This window comes from Canis lupus, chromosome 4 (assembly GCF_048164855.1).
Source record: "Canis lupus baileyi chromosome 4, mCanLup2.hap1, whole genome shotgun sequence".
NCBI classification, from domain to species: domain Eukaryota; kingdom Metazoa; phylum Chordata; class Mammalia; order Carnivora; family Canidae; genus Canis; species Canis lupus.
In genome coordinates, this window is record NC_132841.1 from 1,566,069 (window position 1) to 1,585,792 (window position 19,724).

Genomic DNA, 19,724 nt, shown 5'->3' on the forward strand with positions numbered 1-19,724 from the left:
GCCTCCTTATAATTTGGTAAGGTCTGGGCACTAGCTACCAGCAGACCATGGGCAGAAGTAACGTGCACCACTTCAAGCTTGGTGCACAGCATCCTCCCATGACCAGTTTTATATGCTCGCTTTCTCTTCCAAATGGTTGCAAAGGAGATACCCTATCTGAACACGGTGGAGCCAGAGGATGGAATGATCATCAAATCGCTGCTCAGAGAAGAGATGCCTGACCAAGAAAACCCAAAGAGTACTCTTGCATAAATAAAATACAAGCTAATGCTGGTTCTTTTTCTTTTTCTTTTAGTTTGCTGAAAAGTAATTTTCATTTACTTAATGGACATGAATTGCATCTTAATTTGCAAACCTTTAAATTTTTATTTATTTTTTATATTTTAATTTCAGTGTAGTTAATATACAATGTTATATTAGTTTCAGGTGTACCACACAGTGATTCAGCAATCCCCTATATTACTCAGTGCTCAGCATAGCAAGTGCCCTCCTTCATCTGCATCACCTATTTCCCATCCCTCTACCTCCCCTCTGGTGACCATCAGTGTATTCTCTGTAACTAAGAATCTGTTTGGGGTTTGTCTCTCTCCCTCTCTCCCTCTCCTTTTCCCCTTTGTACATTTGTTTTGTTTCTTAAATTCCACATATGAGTGAAATCATATGGCATTTTTGTCTTTCTCTGGTTTATTTCGCTTAGCATTATACTCTCTACAGCAAGACTGAGTTCTTTTTTTATGGCTGAATAGTAGTATTTCATTATATATATAATATTCCATTATAAATATATATAAATATATATACCTCATCTTCTTTATGCCCTCATCTACTGATGGGCACTTGGGCTGTTTTCATAGTTTGGCTATCGTAAAAAATGCCGCAATAAACATGGGTTCGTGAATGTCCCTTCAAACTAGTGTTTTTGTATTCTTCGGGTAAATACCCAGGTGCGTGATTCCTGGATTGTAAGGTAGCTCTATTTTTATTTTTTTTAAAGATTTTATTTATTTATTCATGAGAATACAGAGAGTGAGAGAGGCAGAGACACAGGCTGAGGGAGAAGCAGGCTCCACGCAGGGAGCCTGACGTGGGACTCGATCCCTAGTCTCCAGGATCACACCCTGGGGTGAAGGTGGCGCTAACCCCCTGAGCCACCTGGGCTGCCGTATTTTTAATTTTTTAAAGAATCTCTATACTATTTTCCACAGCAGCTGTGCCAGTTTGCAATCCTATCAACAGTACATGAGGGTTCCTGTTCTCCACATCCTCGACAACACTTCCTGTTTCTTGAGTTTTTGATTCTAAGCATTCTAACAAATGTGATGTGATATCGCATTGTGGTTTGGATTTGCATTTCCCTTATGATAAGTAATGCTGAGCGTCTTTTCATGACTTTGAGTTATATTACAAAGTTGTCATAATCAAAACAGTATGATATTGGTACAAAAATAGATACAAAGATCAATGGAACAGAAAAGAAACGTCAGAAATAAACCCACAGTTATATGACCAATTAATATTCGACAAAGGAGAAAAGAATATGTAATCGGAACAAGACAGTCTCTTTAACAAATGGTGTTGGGCAAATTGGACAGCTACATGCAAAAGAATGAAACTGGACCACTTTCTTACACCATAAACTTACACTATAAATTTTTTCTTACAAAAATAAATTAAAAATGTATTAATGATCTAAATGTGAGACCTGAAAACTTAAAAATCATAGAAGAGGGCACAGGCAATAATTTTTCTGATATCGGCCATAACAACATCTTTCTATGCTTTCTAGGCTTCCTGAGAGTAAGGGAAATAAAAGCAAAAATAATCTACTGGGACTACATCAAAATAAAAAGCTTCTGCATAGTGAAGGGAAAAAGCAACAAACCTGAAAGACAACCTACTGAATGGGAGAAGAAGACATATCCAATAAAGGGTTAGTATCTAAAATATATAAAGAACCTAGACAACACCAAATAAACCAAATCATCCAATTAACACAATGGGCAGAAGACATGAACAAACATTTCTACAAAGAAGGCTTATAGATGGTCAACAAGCTAATATTGTTTTATTTCACTCAGGTTTTGGAGTTAATCAACTATATTAGCTAGAACTACCATAATTAATACATGTTGAGTATCCTTTCAAGGAATTAAAATGGCATAAAATATACTATTTTCTATAGTCAAATGAAATTTCTTCCTTCTCTGGTGTTTTAACATAATCTGCAGAGAATTTCATTCAGAGTCATCCAAATAAAAAAAAAGTCAAGTTGCTGCAGCTTGGTAGTTGTCTGATTTCACACCATGAAAATAGTGGCCTTACCTGGGATTCAGAGGAAGTAAAACACTTAATTGAATTAATTATTCAATCTAAGAATGACAGTAAAAATGGCCACAATTCTCATAAAAATGTACTTAATATGTTCTATATTTATATGTTAAAAATATATAAAATATATCAAATATAAAATCTTTGTACACCTATTGGCACATTTAATCCCCCACATATTCTTTGAGATACCCAGTATTAACTTCACAAGTTAGAAGCTGCGGGTAAGGTGTACTGTCACTCACCTAAGGTCCAACAGGTTTGTCAATGGCAGAGCTGTGCTGTGAACTCAGTTGTGCTGATGCTCATGTTCAGTCTCATTAAAAGATGAGTCAGAGAGAGTTGTTTCCACATCCTCTTGCATGGGCCAGCATGATCAGAGTCTGCGCTGTGTTTCACTCCCTTGACCTATCCTAAGATCACAAAGACCTCTGAATTGCCAAATCTGATGAGCCCTCTATCACTTCTGCCACCAGAAACTCTGGTCTTGGCTTCTAAGACTTGAATCTTTCCTGGCTTGTTCCCATCCTCACAAGCTCGCCTCAAGCTTTTCCACTTCCTGTGACATCTGCCCCGTGAAGCTCTCACTCTACATATGGGTGGTTTTACTCCACTGCCTGAAGCGCCCCCTACTTTTACCAGCTACTTTGAGGCAGAAACTCTAGTCTCTTCATATTCCCTACAGCTCTTTAGCTGCCTTGCAGGGACACCATGATGACTCTGGCATTTCAGCCTCTAAGGATCCAACATCTAAACTCACAATCTTTCCTTTTCTGCTGGTCTTATTGAGTTCTCTATCTGAAATGGTATCACTGACCTATTTATGAAAGCCAACACCCGAGATTTGAATCTTCTCCTGAGATTCTCCCGGGGTTATTGCAATCCCCCACTAATTAGGCTCCCTGCCTTCTGTCTGGACCCTCTGCCAACCATCGCCGCAATCAAGCCAGAGTGGTCTTTCTGAAAAACACTTGTCATTGAATTTGCTTGCATATTGTCCTTTAATGGCTCTGTATGACTTCAAACTCCCTGGTTTGGCTACAAGATTTTCTACAACCTGGTGTCCTGCTCACCAAACTCCGCTACAGCACTCTGCTCACTCGGTTTTTCCCCTGCCTTCCGTTGTACTAAATGGACATACATGCCTTTAAAAAATAAAACTAGGGACATCTGGGTGGCTTAGTGATTGAGAATTTGCCTTTGACTCAGGGTGTGATCCCTGGGTTTGGGAATCGAGTCCCACATCAGGCTTTCTGTGATGAGTCTGCCTCTCCCTCTGCCTGTGTCTCTGCCTCTCTCTCTGTGTCTTTCATGAATAAATAAAATCTTTAAAAAAATAAAACTAAATCAGACTGCATCTTGACTAAAGCAACACAAGACTTCCTGAAACTAAACTGATAACAGAAGAATGATAGGCTGTTGCTATTGTAGGGGAAAAAGGAGATGGGTTTAAAGTGAAGCTGCTGAATCCCTTCATGATTACTGTGGTGGACCCTTGAACAACACAGGTTTGAACTACACGGGCCCACTTATATAATGGACTTTTTTCAGTAAATGTGGGACAGTACTGTGAATGCATTTTCTCTTCCTTATAATAACACTTCTTTTCTCTAGCTTACTTTATTGGAAGAATACAGTATAAAATACATATAACACATGAGCACCTGGGTGGCTCAGTCAGTTAAGTGTCTACCTTTGTCTCAGGTCATGAGTTGAGGTCCTGGGATCAACTCCCACATTGGGCTCCCTGCTCAGTGGGGAGCCTGCTTCTCCCTCTTCCTCTATTCCTCCCCCTGCTCACTCTCTCTCTCTCTCACTTTCTCTCTCAAATGAATAAATGAAATCTTTTTAAAAACCACATATAACATACAAAATATGTATTCATTGAATGTTTATGTTATTGGCAAGGATTCCAGCCCATAGTAGACTATCAGTAATTAAGTTTTGAGGGAAGGCAAAAGTTGCACTATATAGATTTTCAACTGCTGGGGTTGGTGCTGGGGTTGGTGTCCCACCCCCATGTTGGCCTGAGGACTCAAACAAATCACCTAAGATAATGTGTTTAAAGTATCAGATTTGGGACATCTGGGTGGCTCAGAGGTTGAGCATCTGCCTTTGGTTCAGGGCATGATCCCAGGACTCTGGGATCGAGTCCCACATTGGGCTCCCTGCATGGAGCCTGCTTCTCCCTCTGCCTGTGTCTCTGCCTCTCTCTCTCTCTGTGTCTCTCATGAATAAATAAATAAAATCTTTAAAAACAAAGTATCAGATTTGTTGATATCATGAAAGCACTCACATGTGCACACACAAGCATGCTTGACAGGATTTGTTAAAACATAATAGCACTTAAAGAAAATATTTCCACCCCCTTGCAGAGCAAAGGCTCCTAAGTGCCAAAACAGGAAGGATCTACAAAGGAAATCTTTCCCTGAAGATTAAAATAACAACTGTGACCCACTGGGGATGGCTCCATCCAGAGTCAGTTTCGTTCCCATTTTTTTTTTCAAGAAGGAACGAACCCTTGTCAGTCTCAGATGATACATGTGGGATCAGGAGAAAGCATTGTCCAGGGCAAAAATTAGCTGCGAAAACCACAAAATATTAAGAGATAAGAAGTTAGATCATAAAAGAAAGAAAGAGGAAGGAAAGGAAGGAGGAATGAGGGAAGGGTGAGAAAGAAATCTCACACCAAAAGGAGAGAAAGAAAAAAAGGCAAAAAAGGACAGGGACACTAAAAGGCCCAGAGAAGTACTGAGGCTGGAAGAGAAGAGAACAAGCCATCTTTGGGGTCTCCATGCAGATAGACAGAAAGCCAGGGGCTCCAGTGCTTTTTCTATGTTGATACCCTCAAATTCTCATCTCAACTAAATCCCAAAATCCACTTAAAATAGAACAGCCTTCATAACTTAGATTTGAACTTCAAGAAGTCACATAAACCAGATCTTATAAGGTGTCCCATCCCATTAATTTCACCTTACAGATGCGAAAGAAATGCTCCTACAGGGAGTCCCAGGGGTCCATCGGTAATCATGGGTCACCAGGACGCTGGCCTTGGAGTATGTGGCTCTGTGGGTGGAACAAGAGGCTGGAAGGGTTCCCTCTGCCTCCCTGATTCTGTTTATTCTGGGACCCTCAGATCCTGCCGAAGGAGCCACAACCTTGCCAGGAGGTTGCAGAGCTGGCACCTGGGTGGCGGGATATCGCCAAGTCAGCAAACTGACATACGGTAAATTAGAAATCGAGCAAGGGGATGGAGGAAGGGATGGAAATGATGGGTCACTGTGGATGCAACACTGTTTGGTTTTAATTAACAATTCGGTATGCAAATCTAGTACACAGTAGAAGGAGAACAGGACTAAACCCAAATCACCAAAAAACAGAGCTGGGAGAGACATTATAAATAACGTAGCGCTCACTCCCCCCCCCCCCCCCAAATATTTATCAAGGGAGGAGACCTGGTCACAAAACCTGTGTAAGGCCTTGCTGCCAACAAGTTAATTCAGTCCCTAAAAATACAAGCAAATAAAAACAAACCCATACATCGAGATCACTTAGGATTAGTAGGTGATCCTTCTAAATATAAAGACAGGAAAAACAGTCCACTGGCCCTTTGACAAGTGACCAGAAGATAATGTTATTTCTTCCTCCTGGAGGGAATAAGAGTAGAAATGGACTCACAGTCAGAGACCTCACCTTTCTGAAACTATAAGTGACTCTCCTTTAAGGATAGGGCTTTTTATGGCCATTGCACGTGTTTATAATCAGGGAAGGAAAAGTTGGACAAAAAAGGCCAAAATGAATAGGATCTGGCATCCCCTATAATTGTGGCTCTAAGGAGAGGAATGACAGGATCGCGTGTGGGTAATGTCCAAGTCATTTCTGAATCGAATCCAAATCCCCTAGCTGCTATCAGAAAAACACTGTTTGCGAACCCGCCGGCCTATGATCGCCCACCTCACAGCAAGAAACGTGTAGGCTGCCCTTCCAGAATCCTACAGTGTTGTTGGAAACAGGCCAGACAGAGGCGGTGGAGATGAGGAGGGGCAGGAGGGGGCCGCAAAGTCTGTATAAATTCTCATCTGCCAAGATGAATGTGCAGGAGGAGCTGATGCAAGCCTGTAAGATCATAAAGGCTTGGATAGGGTAAAAATGGAACTTTTATAGCCAGATGCTATTAAAACCCACAGTTCTGAGAGGCTGGTGGAGGAGACAATGCCTCGGAGATGTTAGGGCTAAACTGAGGATGAATAAGGATACCACTTAATCAGTATATCGTAAACTTGTGTCACTCATTACTTCAAGAACTGGTAATGGCTGAAAATATGTAGAACTCCAAAGGATGGCTTATGTAATATCAGGTCTAATAGTTCAATTTTCTCTTTTGAGACTATATCCCTAACATGTCAGGATGGAAACTATTTGGAGAGTATATCCTTATGCTTTTGAGTTTAAGGATATAGCCTTGCTGAGTGTGTTCCAGTTAAATGGAACACCAGGGTGGTTGGTCAAGGGTCGAATCCAGCACTGTTTCCCTGAAGCAAAGAAACATCACATAGTGTCTGGAGGCGCAACATTACCATGATCTGAACAATTCAAGCTCATTGCTACTGTCTCTCATAAATCCCAAAATACAGCACGCTGTCTATGACTAAGTGGTTCCTTTGGTTTCTTCTGCACATCACTCGTGTCCGAGTAGCAGAGATCACTAGTTAGCCTTGTGATCTGTGTGCTCAAGGAAGAGAATGCCTTTTTCACTTTTGTGTACACGCATCCCCCTAGGATTCCTGTAAACAAAACTTTTGTGCCTTTCCCAAATTTGTAGCTGTTTACTGGCTTAAAGGTGATATAAGTTCATGTTTTCTCTACCTGAAGGCTTTGTTGCAATTCAGTTAATTGTAACTATTCCATCCCAAAAAGCACAATCCCAGAACAAAGCTTTATGGAATGATGTCAGGTGTTCTTTGTTATTTGAAATGTTAATTACTGATTTAATAAAACACCCATCTCATTGCATTATTAAGCAATCCATGTATTTTTTCCCAATCATAATGGCTTGAAAAATTTTGTCAAATGTCATTCTGAAATCAAGATGTTCTCATTTGAAATCAAGATGCACAATGTTTCGCTTTACCAATCTCTTCTATCAGATAGATGATGATGTTGCTGGGGCTTGATTTTATTTTGGTGGGCTCTTGTTTCTCTCTCTTCTATTTATCCATCGCTCATAATCATCTGTTTAATAAACTTTTCTAGAATACAAATAGTACGGTGCATAACAGAGACAGCCAAAGAACTTTGGTTGAGAGAATTAGCACTCCCACTCATAGATGAAGGATGTACTATTTTACATTGCACTATACAGGCAGTCCCCTGGCATGGACCTCATTTGGTATCTTTTCTTGGGCTAGAGTCTTTCTTTCCAGTCCTTCCTTTTCTACTTCCCCCCTTGCTTTCATGAAATTGTGTGAAGTGTGGCATCTAGTTCTGAGTAGCAATGTTAAGAGAGATGAGAATATCTTGAATGATTCTTTATATTATTACCTTCTTAATAACTGGAACTAGTTTTGAAATTTTACTTGATACTATATTTTATTTTTTTTATAGGAGAGTGTACATGCAAGTGAGCAGGGGGGGACGGGCAGGGGGAGAGAGAGAATCTTAAGCAGGCTCCATCCTGAGCATGGAGCCTGACAATGCTGGGTTCATTCTTAGGACCCTGAGATCATGACCTGAGTTGAAATCAAGAGTTGGACACCTAACTGACTGAGCCACCCAGGAGCACCAAAATACTGTTTTACATATTGTTTTAAGGACTTAAATATCATTAATTCATGTACTTTTTTGTAACGACTTTATAAGGTAGAAACTTATTCCCGTTTTACGGATGAGAATACTAAGGCAAAAACCCAGGGAGTCTGGCTCCATGGTCTCTGCTTTCAGCCACCCTACTATGCTGCTATGGAGGCAACAGAAGAAACATCTACAGAGGCCAATTCATCGCCTGATGCCTTTTTCAACAAAGAAGACTGTGAATGAAATGAATGGAGAAACAAATAAACCAGCACACATGAGAATACAGATGCACAAAACCGGTCACACTTCTTGAACTACAACATCCATAATATGTCTACCATGTATACGACACATATGACAGGATGTCAGATCTACAAATACCTGTGCAAGTTAAAAGCCTCAAATGGATAAGAAGCAACTACAGGGCACCATTGCCAGGTGGTGAGATCTCCCTTCTCACAAACTTGCCTATATTGCACTAAAAACTTCTCCCTTTCCCCTGTTGTCACTATTAGCAGCAACATTAAACCTCAGTCTGCTTCTCCTCAAATTCTGCTCTAGATAATCTATTTCTTCTCTCTATATTCCACAGATTATTCAGTGAGTATTACAATATGTCACACATTTATTTGTCCCATAACATGATACGGTCCACAATCCATCTTTTGTAATACCCTGAGCTTTCTTCCACCCAAACATGGAAATCCTGAGCAAATGTGCTCCAGGCATTGCCACAGGCAGCTAGGGGACCACAGTAACATGTAGACATCTGGGAAGTTCTAAGAATAAGCTAAAGCTCAATAGAATTTTCTGTTTCAGGAGATTCGTGACACTTCATTCATACTACAAAAGTCATATGTGTTTTTAAGCCTGTTTTTCACAGCAGAATTCTTTTAGGTAAAGTTTGAAAGTTGCAAAAATCCCTCCCATCTGGATGGAAATCTTAAACATTTTCACAGACGGTCCTTTACCTTCTAGAAAGCTGACTGTCTTACGTAGACAAAGAGTACCTGGATTTCCCAAATAAGTACTTTTCAGAGAGTGATATTTAGTTGTGCAAGGCTGTGGTTCAAATATGCTTGGAGAAGTAAGTAGGAAAACTTTCAAGCCTCAAACTACTTCTTGAATAATAAATAGAAAAGTGTTACTGGATTATTAGTGTGGACGTCAAAGACAAAGTTATTGTTTGATATTTTAGTAATTTGCAAAACTGATCTAAATTCTTTTTTATAACTCACCTAAAGAAGTAAAATAAACTTTTAGGCCATGATCCCAAATTGGATCAGACAAGGGAGGCTGTCAGATAAGGGAGAAATATCAAATAGCATTTATTGCAAAGTTTCAATTCAGAAGAGCTCCAAAAAGACAGAATTCATATGAAGAATACATGTGAGGTCTTTGGCTTTTTATTTTCAGATCCTTATTTTCCACCAAGATTGATTCTCTCTTCTATGACAGAAAGAATTCCAGAACTATTGCGTACTCAGGTTTAAGGAATCCATTTCCCCTTCCTCAAATCCTTCCCTCTTTGTACCTCAGAGTGGCTATCAGGAAATGCCTGAGTGGTATATGGTGTCCTTTTTTCTGTGAAGGGAAAGCCTTCCTGATCCTTCTTATTAGTAGGAATATCTGACAAGGCGGGGATCAGACAATTTTTGTTTCTAATTTGAGGGACTTCACCCACATCCTTCTATGAGCTGATGCAACCTCAGATTTTGGAGAAACTTACTGGATGGAAGTAAGAGTGAAGAGCCCCAGATGGTTAGCACTGTTCTGAAACAGGATGCAATTCCTCAGATTCATTTTACTTAATGATATGTCTGTCATTGTTGTTGAACAAAACATTAGATTTTAGCAAAGTATGTCATCCAAGAACTTCAGATTCAAAAGAAATTTTATTTTGCATGGGTCCCTAAATTACATGCTATTTTTCTATATCTTGATTGTACAAATCTTTCTTTTCCCTATATTGAAATAATATTTCAATATTATTTGCCTTTCATGATTATTTGCATGAATATTTGATATTTGATATGAAGATTAAACAACACAGGAACTGCTATGTGTTGTAAACACCTCATTTTAAATTAGTACGTTGTCTAGGTATCCTTACTTTGACCGAACACTTTAAAAGCACCTAATTTATATCCAACTAGACAGAGCCATGACTACACAAAGAACAATGACACCAGTGAATTTAAATGGAGATTGAAAGTCAAAGGCACAGAAGAATCTATCAAGATCCCTGCTGCTGGTATGCCGATCATGGGGCTCACAGTGGCTTGAGCTTGAGGCTAGCAATCTTGATTTGATCCTTACCATGATCCCATGAGATAGATACACGGTATTTTCATCTATTTTGTAGCTAGGGCAAAAAGTGCAGAGAAGTCAAGCAATCATCTCAGGTTCCCATAGCTGTGATTAGAACTAGAATCTTCCTGTCTAATCTCTTTATGATTTTTCTTCCTAGTATATCCAGGTCCAGTCACCTGCTATTCTGATAATAGTAATCAATACTGGCACAGACAGTATTTGCTCACCAGATTCATCCTTCCTCCTTCTTTCATTTAAAAAATATCCTTACGTCTTGAGGTAACATGTAGAATTTCCTTTAATTAAGGGAGGCCATTTTCATCCTCCCAAGTCTAGGAGTTGAATCATGATTGATGTAAACTAGTCACCTTCATCTCATTTCCCTTGACTAATGATTGATAGGTGAATGGCCATGGGTAAGGGGTAAATGAAATGTAAGGCAAAGACTACTCGTAAAGACTTCTTTTTCAGAATTAAAAGACCATGAAGAGAGGCCTTTGCTCCTATACTTTACCTGCCTCAAATGTGGATGTGATTCTTAGTGGTGTGTAGCCAACCTGCAATGAGCATATGCAAATAAATAGTAAATGTAAAGATGAAAAGTGCATTTGCCCCTGTTGCCAGCACTGAGCAGGTAATTAAGGATCAACACATGCCTTCCTCTAGACTTCATATATGAGATAAGTAAACACTTCATTATCTAGGCCATTAACAGGGTACTCTATTACTTACAGTTGAATACAGTCACTATGACTATAGCTATAAATCAACATCTTAGAATGTGTTATTCGACTTAAAATGCAAAAAGTTTTTGTGTTGGCTACTTAGATGGTGCTGAAAACATCTGAGTCCACAAGCAAAAAAGCATATCCACGTATGCACACATTTCTACAGATCATTAATGAATAATCCTTTTCTAGATGGGGATATTTAAAACATTTTGCCATATGAGTCTCTGTTGTAGACTTTACTGAACTTTTTTAAATTTCAGTGTATAAATTTGAGTGTAAACATCTCCCTATTGTACCTCTTAAAACATTTCTTTGACTAGAAGTCTCCATCTGTATAGATTTAATGAGTGTGTACTGTGTGCTAAGCTCTGTGCTGAGTATGGAGATTCAGAAATGACAAGACAATAGCCCTGCCTGAAGAAACCCAGTCTAACAGTGGATATGCAAATGGAAATATTAAAATGTTGGGAGCAATTTTTGCCTATAGGCAAAAGTGAGAGATCATAGAGAAGGGGACGTTGAGCTGGGACTGTGACATATATGAGGAAGATCCTGGAGGAGAAGCAGGGCAGGAGCCAATTAGAGAAAAGGAAGCATCATTTGTGCAGAGAGGAAGTCACAAAATGGCATGGTGTGCTGTGTAGCGTAAAAGGGGTTTTCCAGATGAGGCAGGATGATTTGAGATGAGATCAGAGCAGGTGGCTGGGCAGATCACAAACTGCCTTAGAAGCTCTAATAAATTGCTTAGGGTCTATCCTATAGACAATGCAAAACAACAGAAGGTCTTTAACCAGTGGAGAGACAGGCTCAGATTTTAGATGATTCATTATTTCAGTATTTTCCTGTAATGTAAATATAATACATAGTCATGTAAAAGTTTAAACAATACAGAAGTATGTAAAAATGTAAAGTACATAAAAATGGAAAATTTCCTTGCCTTCATACCTATCCTCTCTCAGAAGAGCATCTAGTAATATTTGGTGTGTATTCCTCTGGATTTTTCTTTTTTGTGTATACTGTATCACATATTTTATCCATTTATTCCTTTGCTTGCATCTGTCTCTGTCTGTCTGTGACTCTCTCTCCCTATTATACATTATTTGTTTTAGAGAGGGAGAGAGAGAGAGCGAGCGAGCATGTGCACATGTGTGTGTGCAAAGGTGGGGGGTAGAGAGGGAGAGAGAATCTCAAGCAGACTCATGCTGAGCATGGAATCTGGTGCAGGGATTGATCCCATCACCCTAAGAACACAACTTGAGCTGAAATCAAGAGTAAAAGGCTTAATGAACTGACCTCCCCAGAGGCCATTATTGTTGTGGTGGCTAGTTTCTTGATATAAGAGCAGAGTCAAGTAATCATGGCAGAGATGGAATAGCATGAAAAACCAAAAGTATTACTATTTGCCCGTTTACAGAAAAAGTCTGCTGACTTCTGGTATAATATATATGCATTAGAAAAAATGTCATCATTTTTGTATTCACAGACACTTAGGTCACCCAATTGTTTTGTCACAAATAAAAGATTAACAAATGTTTTGATACATAGTATCTGCATCCTTTTAAGTGAGTTTTCTGTAGAAGAGACTTCTAGAAGTGGATTTGCTGTATGAAGAGATTTTCTCTAATTTTTTTCTTTTAAGGAGGGAGTCCTGGTGGTAGTGTAAAGGAGTCTTAGGGCAGATGGATCCAGTAGGAGGCTATTCCCATAATCCAGGCCAGAGGTGAGGAAAGCCTGAAGGTGAGAACAGGCAGAGGTGTTTGAACTGAAGGGAGAACTATTGAGAATGCCACACTGGATAAAGTCAACGTGGAAGGGAGGCGTTAAGTGCTTCCAAGGTTAAAATGCTCCTGAAATCACAAGATGTGTAACTTACCCCCTGAGAAAAAGGATAAATACCATTGGGAATACTAATTTAAGGTAATATATTTTCTTGAACATCACTTCTCTAACAAATCGATGAAAAACTCACACATGCACTTTCATTTTGTGATAAGCGAGATTGTGAACAAAGATTTGTGATTCTTCGTATTACCAACGTTAGCTATTTTCAACCCAACAGTTCCTGTGTGGCTGTCAGGATCCTGTCTTTCCACCTTCCTGCCCATGGTGAGCCTTCCCTGGTCCTGTAGGGCAGCTGTCTTCATTACAACTCATCATCCACCACAGGGCTGACAACATGCAAAGGCTACCAGCCTGAGTCCCTCAAGTTAAGATTCTTGAAATGTTTATTCAGGCGCCTAACTTTTTTCTGGATCACATTTTCATAGGAAGTCACATATTTTCTGTATATATCCTCACATCACAAATTAAACATATTTTCATATTTCACTAAAATTGTTTATTTCATTGACCATGTTTCACAAAGAGATAACTTTTCCATGTCACAGGCATTACTGATTAAGCTCAGATGATTGGAAGGCCACAAAGTCATATGGATATATACACACAGGTACCATCGAGGCTCACCCACAGCCTGGGAATCCATTCGGAAGTAGACGTCCACAAACGTTCATTGAATTTGGCCAAATTAGAAACTAGTAAATCAAGCCACCCACCATGCCTGGGTGGCTCAGTGGTTGAGGTCATGATCCTGGGGTCCTGGGATCGAGTCCCACATCAGGCTCCCCACAGGGAGCCTGCTTCTCCCTCTGCCTCTCCCTCTGTGTCTCTCATGAATAAGTAAGTAAGTAAATAAATAAATAAGTAATCTTAAGAAAAAAGTAACTAGTAAATCTGAAAATGCCATGGGGGTCCGTTGTTCAAGCACTGTTCAACATGTTTTAATATAGAGTCTTGGTGAATATTAAACCAGAATGCTGTGAAATCTATAAAGTACTTTAAAGATGAGGTAATATCACATTTGTGGTTTGTTGTTTATCATTGCAATTTTTAAGAGGAAAGGAGCTGCTGTAACAGAATCTGACCAAAAGAAAGCTACATTAGTTGCCCTCAAGAACAGGTAAGTCCCAAACAAATGATTCCTGATCCTCAGAAGAAAAAGTGATGGAATTATTGAGTGATCTAGAAAGAGAAGACTATAGCAACGAAGCTGATAGCAAAATGTCATGATTCCTTTTTGAACGTGGGGTTTATACAACTGTTCTATATACTGAATAGGTCAGTAATCATATGACCAAAGTTCACATTTTAAAAATATTTTTATTTTTCTTAAAGTCTTTATTTATTCATGAAAGATAGAGAGAGAGAGAGAGAGAGAGAGAGAGAGAGGCAGAGACATAGGCAGAGGGAGAAGCAGGCTCCCAGTAGGGAGCCCGATGTGAGACTCGATCCCAGTACCCCAGGATCATGTCAACCACTGAGCCACCCAGGTGGCCCCAAAATGTGCATTTTATTATTTTTTTTTCAAAATTCGCATTTTAAAGGAAAGAAGATCCTGTGGCTGTCTCAGTCTGTGAGAACCAGAGTTCTTAGCTCTGGCCAACATAATAGCAGCCTAGATATATTTGCTTGAGATCTCTGAGATCAGATCCAGGCAACCAGGGGTAAGACCAACGAAAGCCCAGTTTCAACAGCCAGCCAGGGATGCCAAGGCAGGTAGGTGGTGATGCAATGGCTATTCTTTGCTACTTACTGCCCTGATTCCTCCCACCCTGGAAGGGAAAAGCAAATGGATCCAAGCTGTCAACACTCCCCCTACAAAGCAACTGAATTGAAGAAACAATTCAAAATGCTGATGTGGGCAGCCTGGGAGGCTCAGCAGTTTAGCGCTGCCTTCAGCCCAGGGTGTGATCCTGGAGACCTGGGATCGAGTCCCACGTCAGGTTCCAGCATGGGGCCTGCTTCTCCCTCTGCCTGTGTCTCTGCCTCTCTCTCTCTCTCTCTCTCTGTGCCTCTTATGAATAAATAAATAAAATCTTAAAAAAATGCTGATGTGCAAAATCATGCAGGACATGTTCTGAAGAAAAAAATAACCCACTGATGTTCTGGCCTGGCCCCCATGCAGAAGTATGGAAAGGACAGAAGAAAAGGTTAAATCTGGAAAATGTTTCTAACTCCTGCACAAGAAATTCATGCACAGTCTAAGGATGTCAATAAAGGAAGCATCAGATCCAGAAAAAAAGAATTCAAAACTACAAAGAAAAGTTTAGAATGAACAATTCCTCTATTTCTTACTGCATTTTTAACTTAGATTTAAAATTCATTTAATCCTGCTGTACAGTTATTTTTTTACATTTATTTCCACCAGGTTGGGCTCTCCTCGAAGGCATGAGTCCTGCTTTATTTATTTTTGTATCTCCCTCTCCTCCCTCTGTCCCTTCCCAACTCCAGTAACTATTAGGCATCATAACAGTTACATAATTTTACCCCTTTCTGACTGCTGCCAAATCTTTGTTTTAGTATTTTCCAGAAAAGGCATTACCTTTAAACAATCAGTTTGATGGAAAGTGATACTTTGGAAGTGAACACTAATCCTGAGGTATGCTTTAGGAGAAAAGATTTCTACTGCCAAATAGGTTTGAAAAATGGGATATATGCTATTCTCCTTTCGGGTCACAATGCATATTAGCAAATTAAAGGCTCTGAGAAGAACTGCAAACAGGTCAGTTTGGTCTTGCTTATCCTAGTCTTCCCTATTTTGCTGAATAAGAGTACTTTTTTTTGCTTTAATCATTTCTATGGAAATACTCTGGGATTATTGCACTTCAGAGCTTTGTACTTGAAGTGTGGTCTCCATGGTCACCAGCACTGACATCAACCGGGAGCTTGTGAGAAATATCCAAGATGATTCACACACACATCAGTGTTTGTAGAACACACCTGAGGAAGCTCTGGTGTCCTGGAAAGGGTGTTAGCTTTGGAACCAAGTAGATCCATCTGATTCCATCAGTTACAAATTGTATGATCTCCTGCCAGAAAATACACATCTTGAGTGGTCATGGTAAAGATAATACATAAATCACCTGGCACATGAAAAATAATCCATAAAGTGTAGGAATTAATATTACTCATGCTCTTTATATACTTCACTCATATATTACATAGTATATAATTATAGCCCTTCATTTCAAACGATCACCAGAATTAATTTGTTAATGGTTTTGATGTTTATTAAAATTAAAGGTGAATTGTGTAAAACCCAAAAAGTTCCCTTTTACTCCTCCAAAGGAGTTTTATTTATTTATTTTTTTAATTAAATTAAATTTAAAAATTTTAATTCTAATTAGTTAACATATGGTGTTATGTTAGTTTCAGGTGCAAAATATAGTGATTCAACACTACCCTACATCACCCAGTGCTCATCATGAGTGCACTCTTTCATCCCCATTACCTGTTTCACCCATCCCCCACCTGCTTCCCCTCTGGTGACCATTAGTGTGTTCTCTGTAGTTAAGAGTCTGTTTCTTAGTTTGCTCCTCTCTCTCTTTTTTTTCCTTTGCTCCTTTGTTTTGTTTTTGAAGTTCCACATGTGAGGAGATCCTACGGTATTTGTCTTCCTCTGACTGACTTATTTCACTTAGCAGATGGCAAGACTGCATTCTTTTTTTGGCAGCAACATTCCACTGTACCTGTATATACCACCCCTTCTTTATATATTCATCTATCAGCGGACCCTTGGGCTCCAGAAGTTGTTTTTATTATAGGGACCTACACTTTTGAAGGAATGGACAGTGTTTTACAAAAGTTCTAGTTGGTTCTCTATGATGGTTTTCCTTTTCCTGCAGGAGAAATGAAAGACACAGACTTGGAACTTAAGTCTTGAATCTGAAAGATTTAGATCCCTAAATCACATTTAATGAGGGTCACATTTAATGCCGTTAAATTAATAATCTAACATTTAATTGGCATTGCAACTTCAGTTTATCTTAGGCACATATAAACAATATGCATTAAAAAAATCACACCAGCCTGATTTTCATGTTGTATGTAGCAGACATTAACTGAACTATCATTAGAAAGAAAAATATGCAAGTCCATTGGGAAAGAGGTGAAAATGAATAAGAAAAGATTTGATTAGCAAGCAAAGGTCCCTTCTGTTCACATTTTTTCTTTTTTTTAAGATTTTATTTATCTATTTGTGAGAGACTCAGAGAGAGAGGCAGAGACACAGGCAGAGGGAGAAGCAGGCTCCCTACAGGGACCCCAATGCAAAACTCAATTCCAGGACCCCTGGATCACGACCTGAGCCAAAGGCAGGTACTTAACCATTGACCCACCCAGGTGACCCTCTGTTCACATTTCTATGTTTGCTAACTTATTTAATATAGAGCTTGTGAACTCCATCTTTATTTTCTACCCACACATGCTTTAAACGGCCAAAATTTTAATTTTTCCTTAGGATTACAGAGTCCCAGAAATTATGTGTTTCAGTCTCTCTCTAATCTTCTCTATGTTATATTATCTGTATTATGTATCACATATAACTCACATGATATATATATATATATATATATATATATATATATATATAAAAGATTTATCTGAGAAAGAGTGCAAGTGCACTAAAGGAGGGAGGGGCAGAGGGAGAGAGAGAATCTCAAGCTGACTCTCTCCTGAGTGTGGAGCACAATGTGGGGCTCAATCTCAATACCCTGAGATCACAACCTGAGCCAAAATCAAGAGTTGGATGCTTAATCAACTGAGCTATTCAGGTGCCCTGCATAATATATATTTTTAAAGGCTTGGGAGGTCCTTTCCCAGTTACCTTTCTCTAAGTCTTGCAACATTTCCTTAGAAGTAGAAGAGACATACAGCATTTTTTTAATAGAGCACTTCAGAGGCCTCCAGGCGCTTAAGAGTTGGGCAAAGGGATACACAGTGTTTTACAGGCAAAGCCAGGATAAGAACTCAGGTTTTCTGTGTGGTTTTGTCATTGCCCTTGTTGTTTATATGCCATTCTTCTACGAAATCTACTATTGCATCAACACTAAGTCTTCTCGGATATAAAGACACAGTGAAATATCACTTGGCCATAAAAAAACGATGGGGTCTTGTCATTTGTGACAACATGGATGGGCCTGGAGGGTATTATGCTAAGTAAAATTAGTAAAAGAAAGACAAATACCACATGACTTTATTTAGATGTATAATCTAAAAATCAAAATAGATGAACAGACAAAAAAAAAAAAAAAGACAGAAACAGACCCATAAACACAAAACAAACTGGCAGTTGTCAGAGGGGTGTGTGAGAGACAAGCTCCAGTTCCAGAGTGAATCAGTCATGATGAAGTACAGGGAACAGAATCAGTGCTACTGTAATAGTGTTATATGGTGACAGATGGTAGCTATCCTTGTGAGTGCAGCATAACGCATAGTGATGTCAAATCACTTTGTGGTACTCCTGAAACTAATGTGAAATCATGTGACTACAAAAAAAAAAAAAAAAAAAAACAACCCCCAGAACCACAAGTCTTTCGGAAGTTTGATTCTCTAGTGTGGGAGTCTGCATGTTCTGAAAGTAGCTTAGCTGTTGGAAGCTTGTGTCTTCCTGATGTAGAAAACACTTCCCCATCTACCTAGCAGGAGGATTAGTGTGATCCATAGCTGTGAGAACACAAATCTTCTTCCCCTTGAAGTGTCTGTATTGGATGTCACAAAGAGAGTGCATCCTAAAGTTGAAGATGCTACTATCTGAAACTTCTTTATTTGCAGTATTACTAGTCTGCATTTACTTATGCTTAAAGGACCGTGGCTATTCATTGTGTATTTCAATAAGCCTTGGCAAGACAGTACGCTGTGATACGTGTACTGTTTTTTCCTCTTTCTCTGCACTTTATTTTCTCTTTATGACAATACATCCATTTGATGATAAGCTCTCAGAATTTCAGTTATTTATACAAGCCATTTCTTCTTACTTATCTCACCCATTTCTAGCATTTTTGTTAAGAAAGTACTCATTCATTTTATTGTTTCTTTCATTGCTAGTTCGATCCCCACCCCCTCCACGTTTGACCATAAAAATGCACACTGAATGTACTCACTGCTTGAGGGTCTTTTTACCATATTTCATATGTTCTTATATCGAATAAAATAGATAAAAGTCAGAAGTTGGGCTCTTCCCCTACAATGCCACCTATGGTGTCAGGTAAGAAGGAGACTTCAATTTTTATGACCATCCTGACACCAGCAACATCAAGAAATTAAACTACTGGTCTTTCATCCTCAAAATGTGTCTTCAGTTCATTTCTGTCAAATGTCACAGACTGTCGAAATAAAGTCTGCATAGGTTTCTACTGTCTGTTGCTATACACAATTACCATTACAAACATCATAACTAGTGCATAACTAATGCATAATAATAAAGCATTAAGCAGGTACTTGACCCTGAAGAGAACTTATTGTCATAGGAATGGGGACTTAAAAACTGCCAGCTAGGCATAGAGGCCAATGGCAAGGGGACCTCTTGGTTTCCTAGAAAGCAATGGAGAGCAAAGGGGAGAACAGAGATGGATTCCCAGGCTCCATGAATAAAGAGACATCTCTACACAGGTTTGCTGGCTTCCACAAAGAAAGATCAACATCTCTCCAGAGAAACCTGGGCAGCAGCCTTTGGCACCTCTAGTACCTTCCAGAACTTTCTGAGGGAGGCACCCTGAGACT

The 19,724-nt window shown here is 39.3% G+C and overlaps 1 protein-coding gene across 17 annotated transcripts in view; it reads right to left on the minus strand.

Moving 5' to 3' along the window:
- The window catches only part of LOC140631715 (transient receptor potential cation channel subfamily V member 3-like), a 541,542-nt gene that overhangs the window by 167,608 nt on the left and 354,210 nt on the right, over positions 1 to 19,724 (minus strand). For 6 of the 17 annotated variants that reach the window (XR_012029200.1, XR_012029199.1, XR_012029201.1 and 3 more), the window contains exon 6: positions 2,574 to 2,741. The exons of the other annotated variants lie outside the window; for them this stretch is intronic. The gene's annotated coding sequence lies outside the window, so the exon portion shown is untranslated. The remainder of the gene's footprint in view (positions 1 to 2,573; positions 2,742 to 19,724) is intronic. 17 annotated transcript variants of the gene reach the window in all.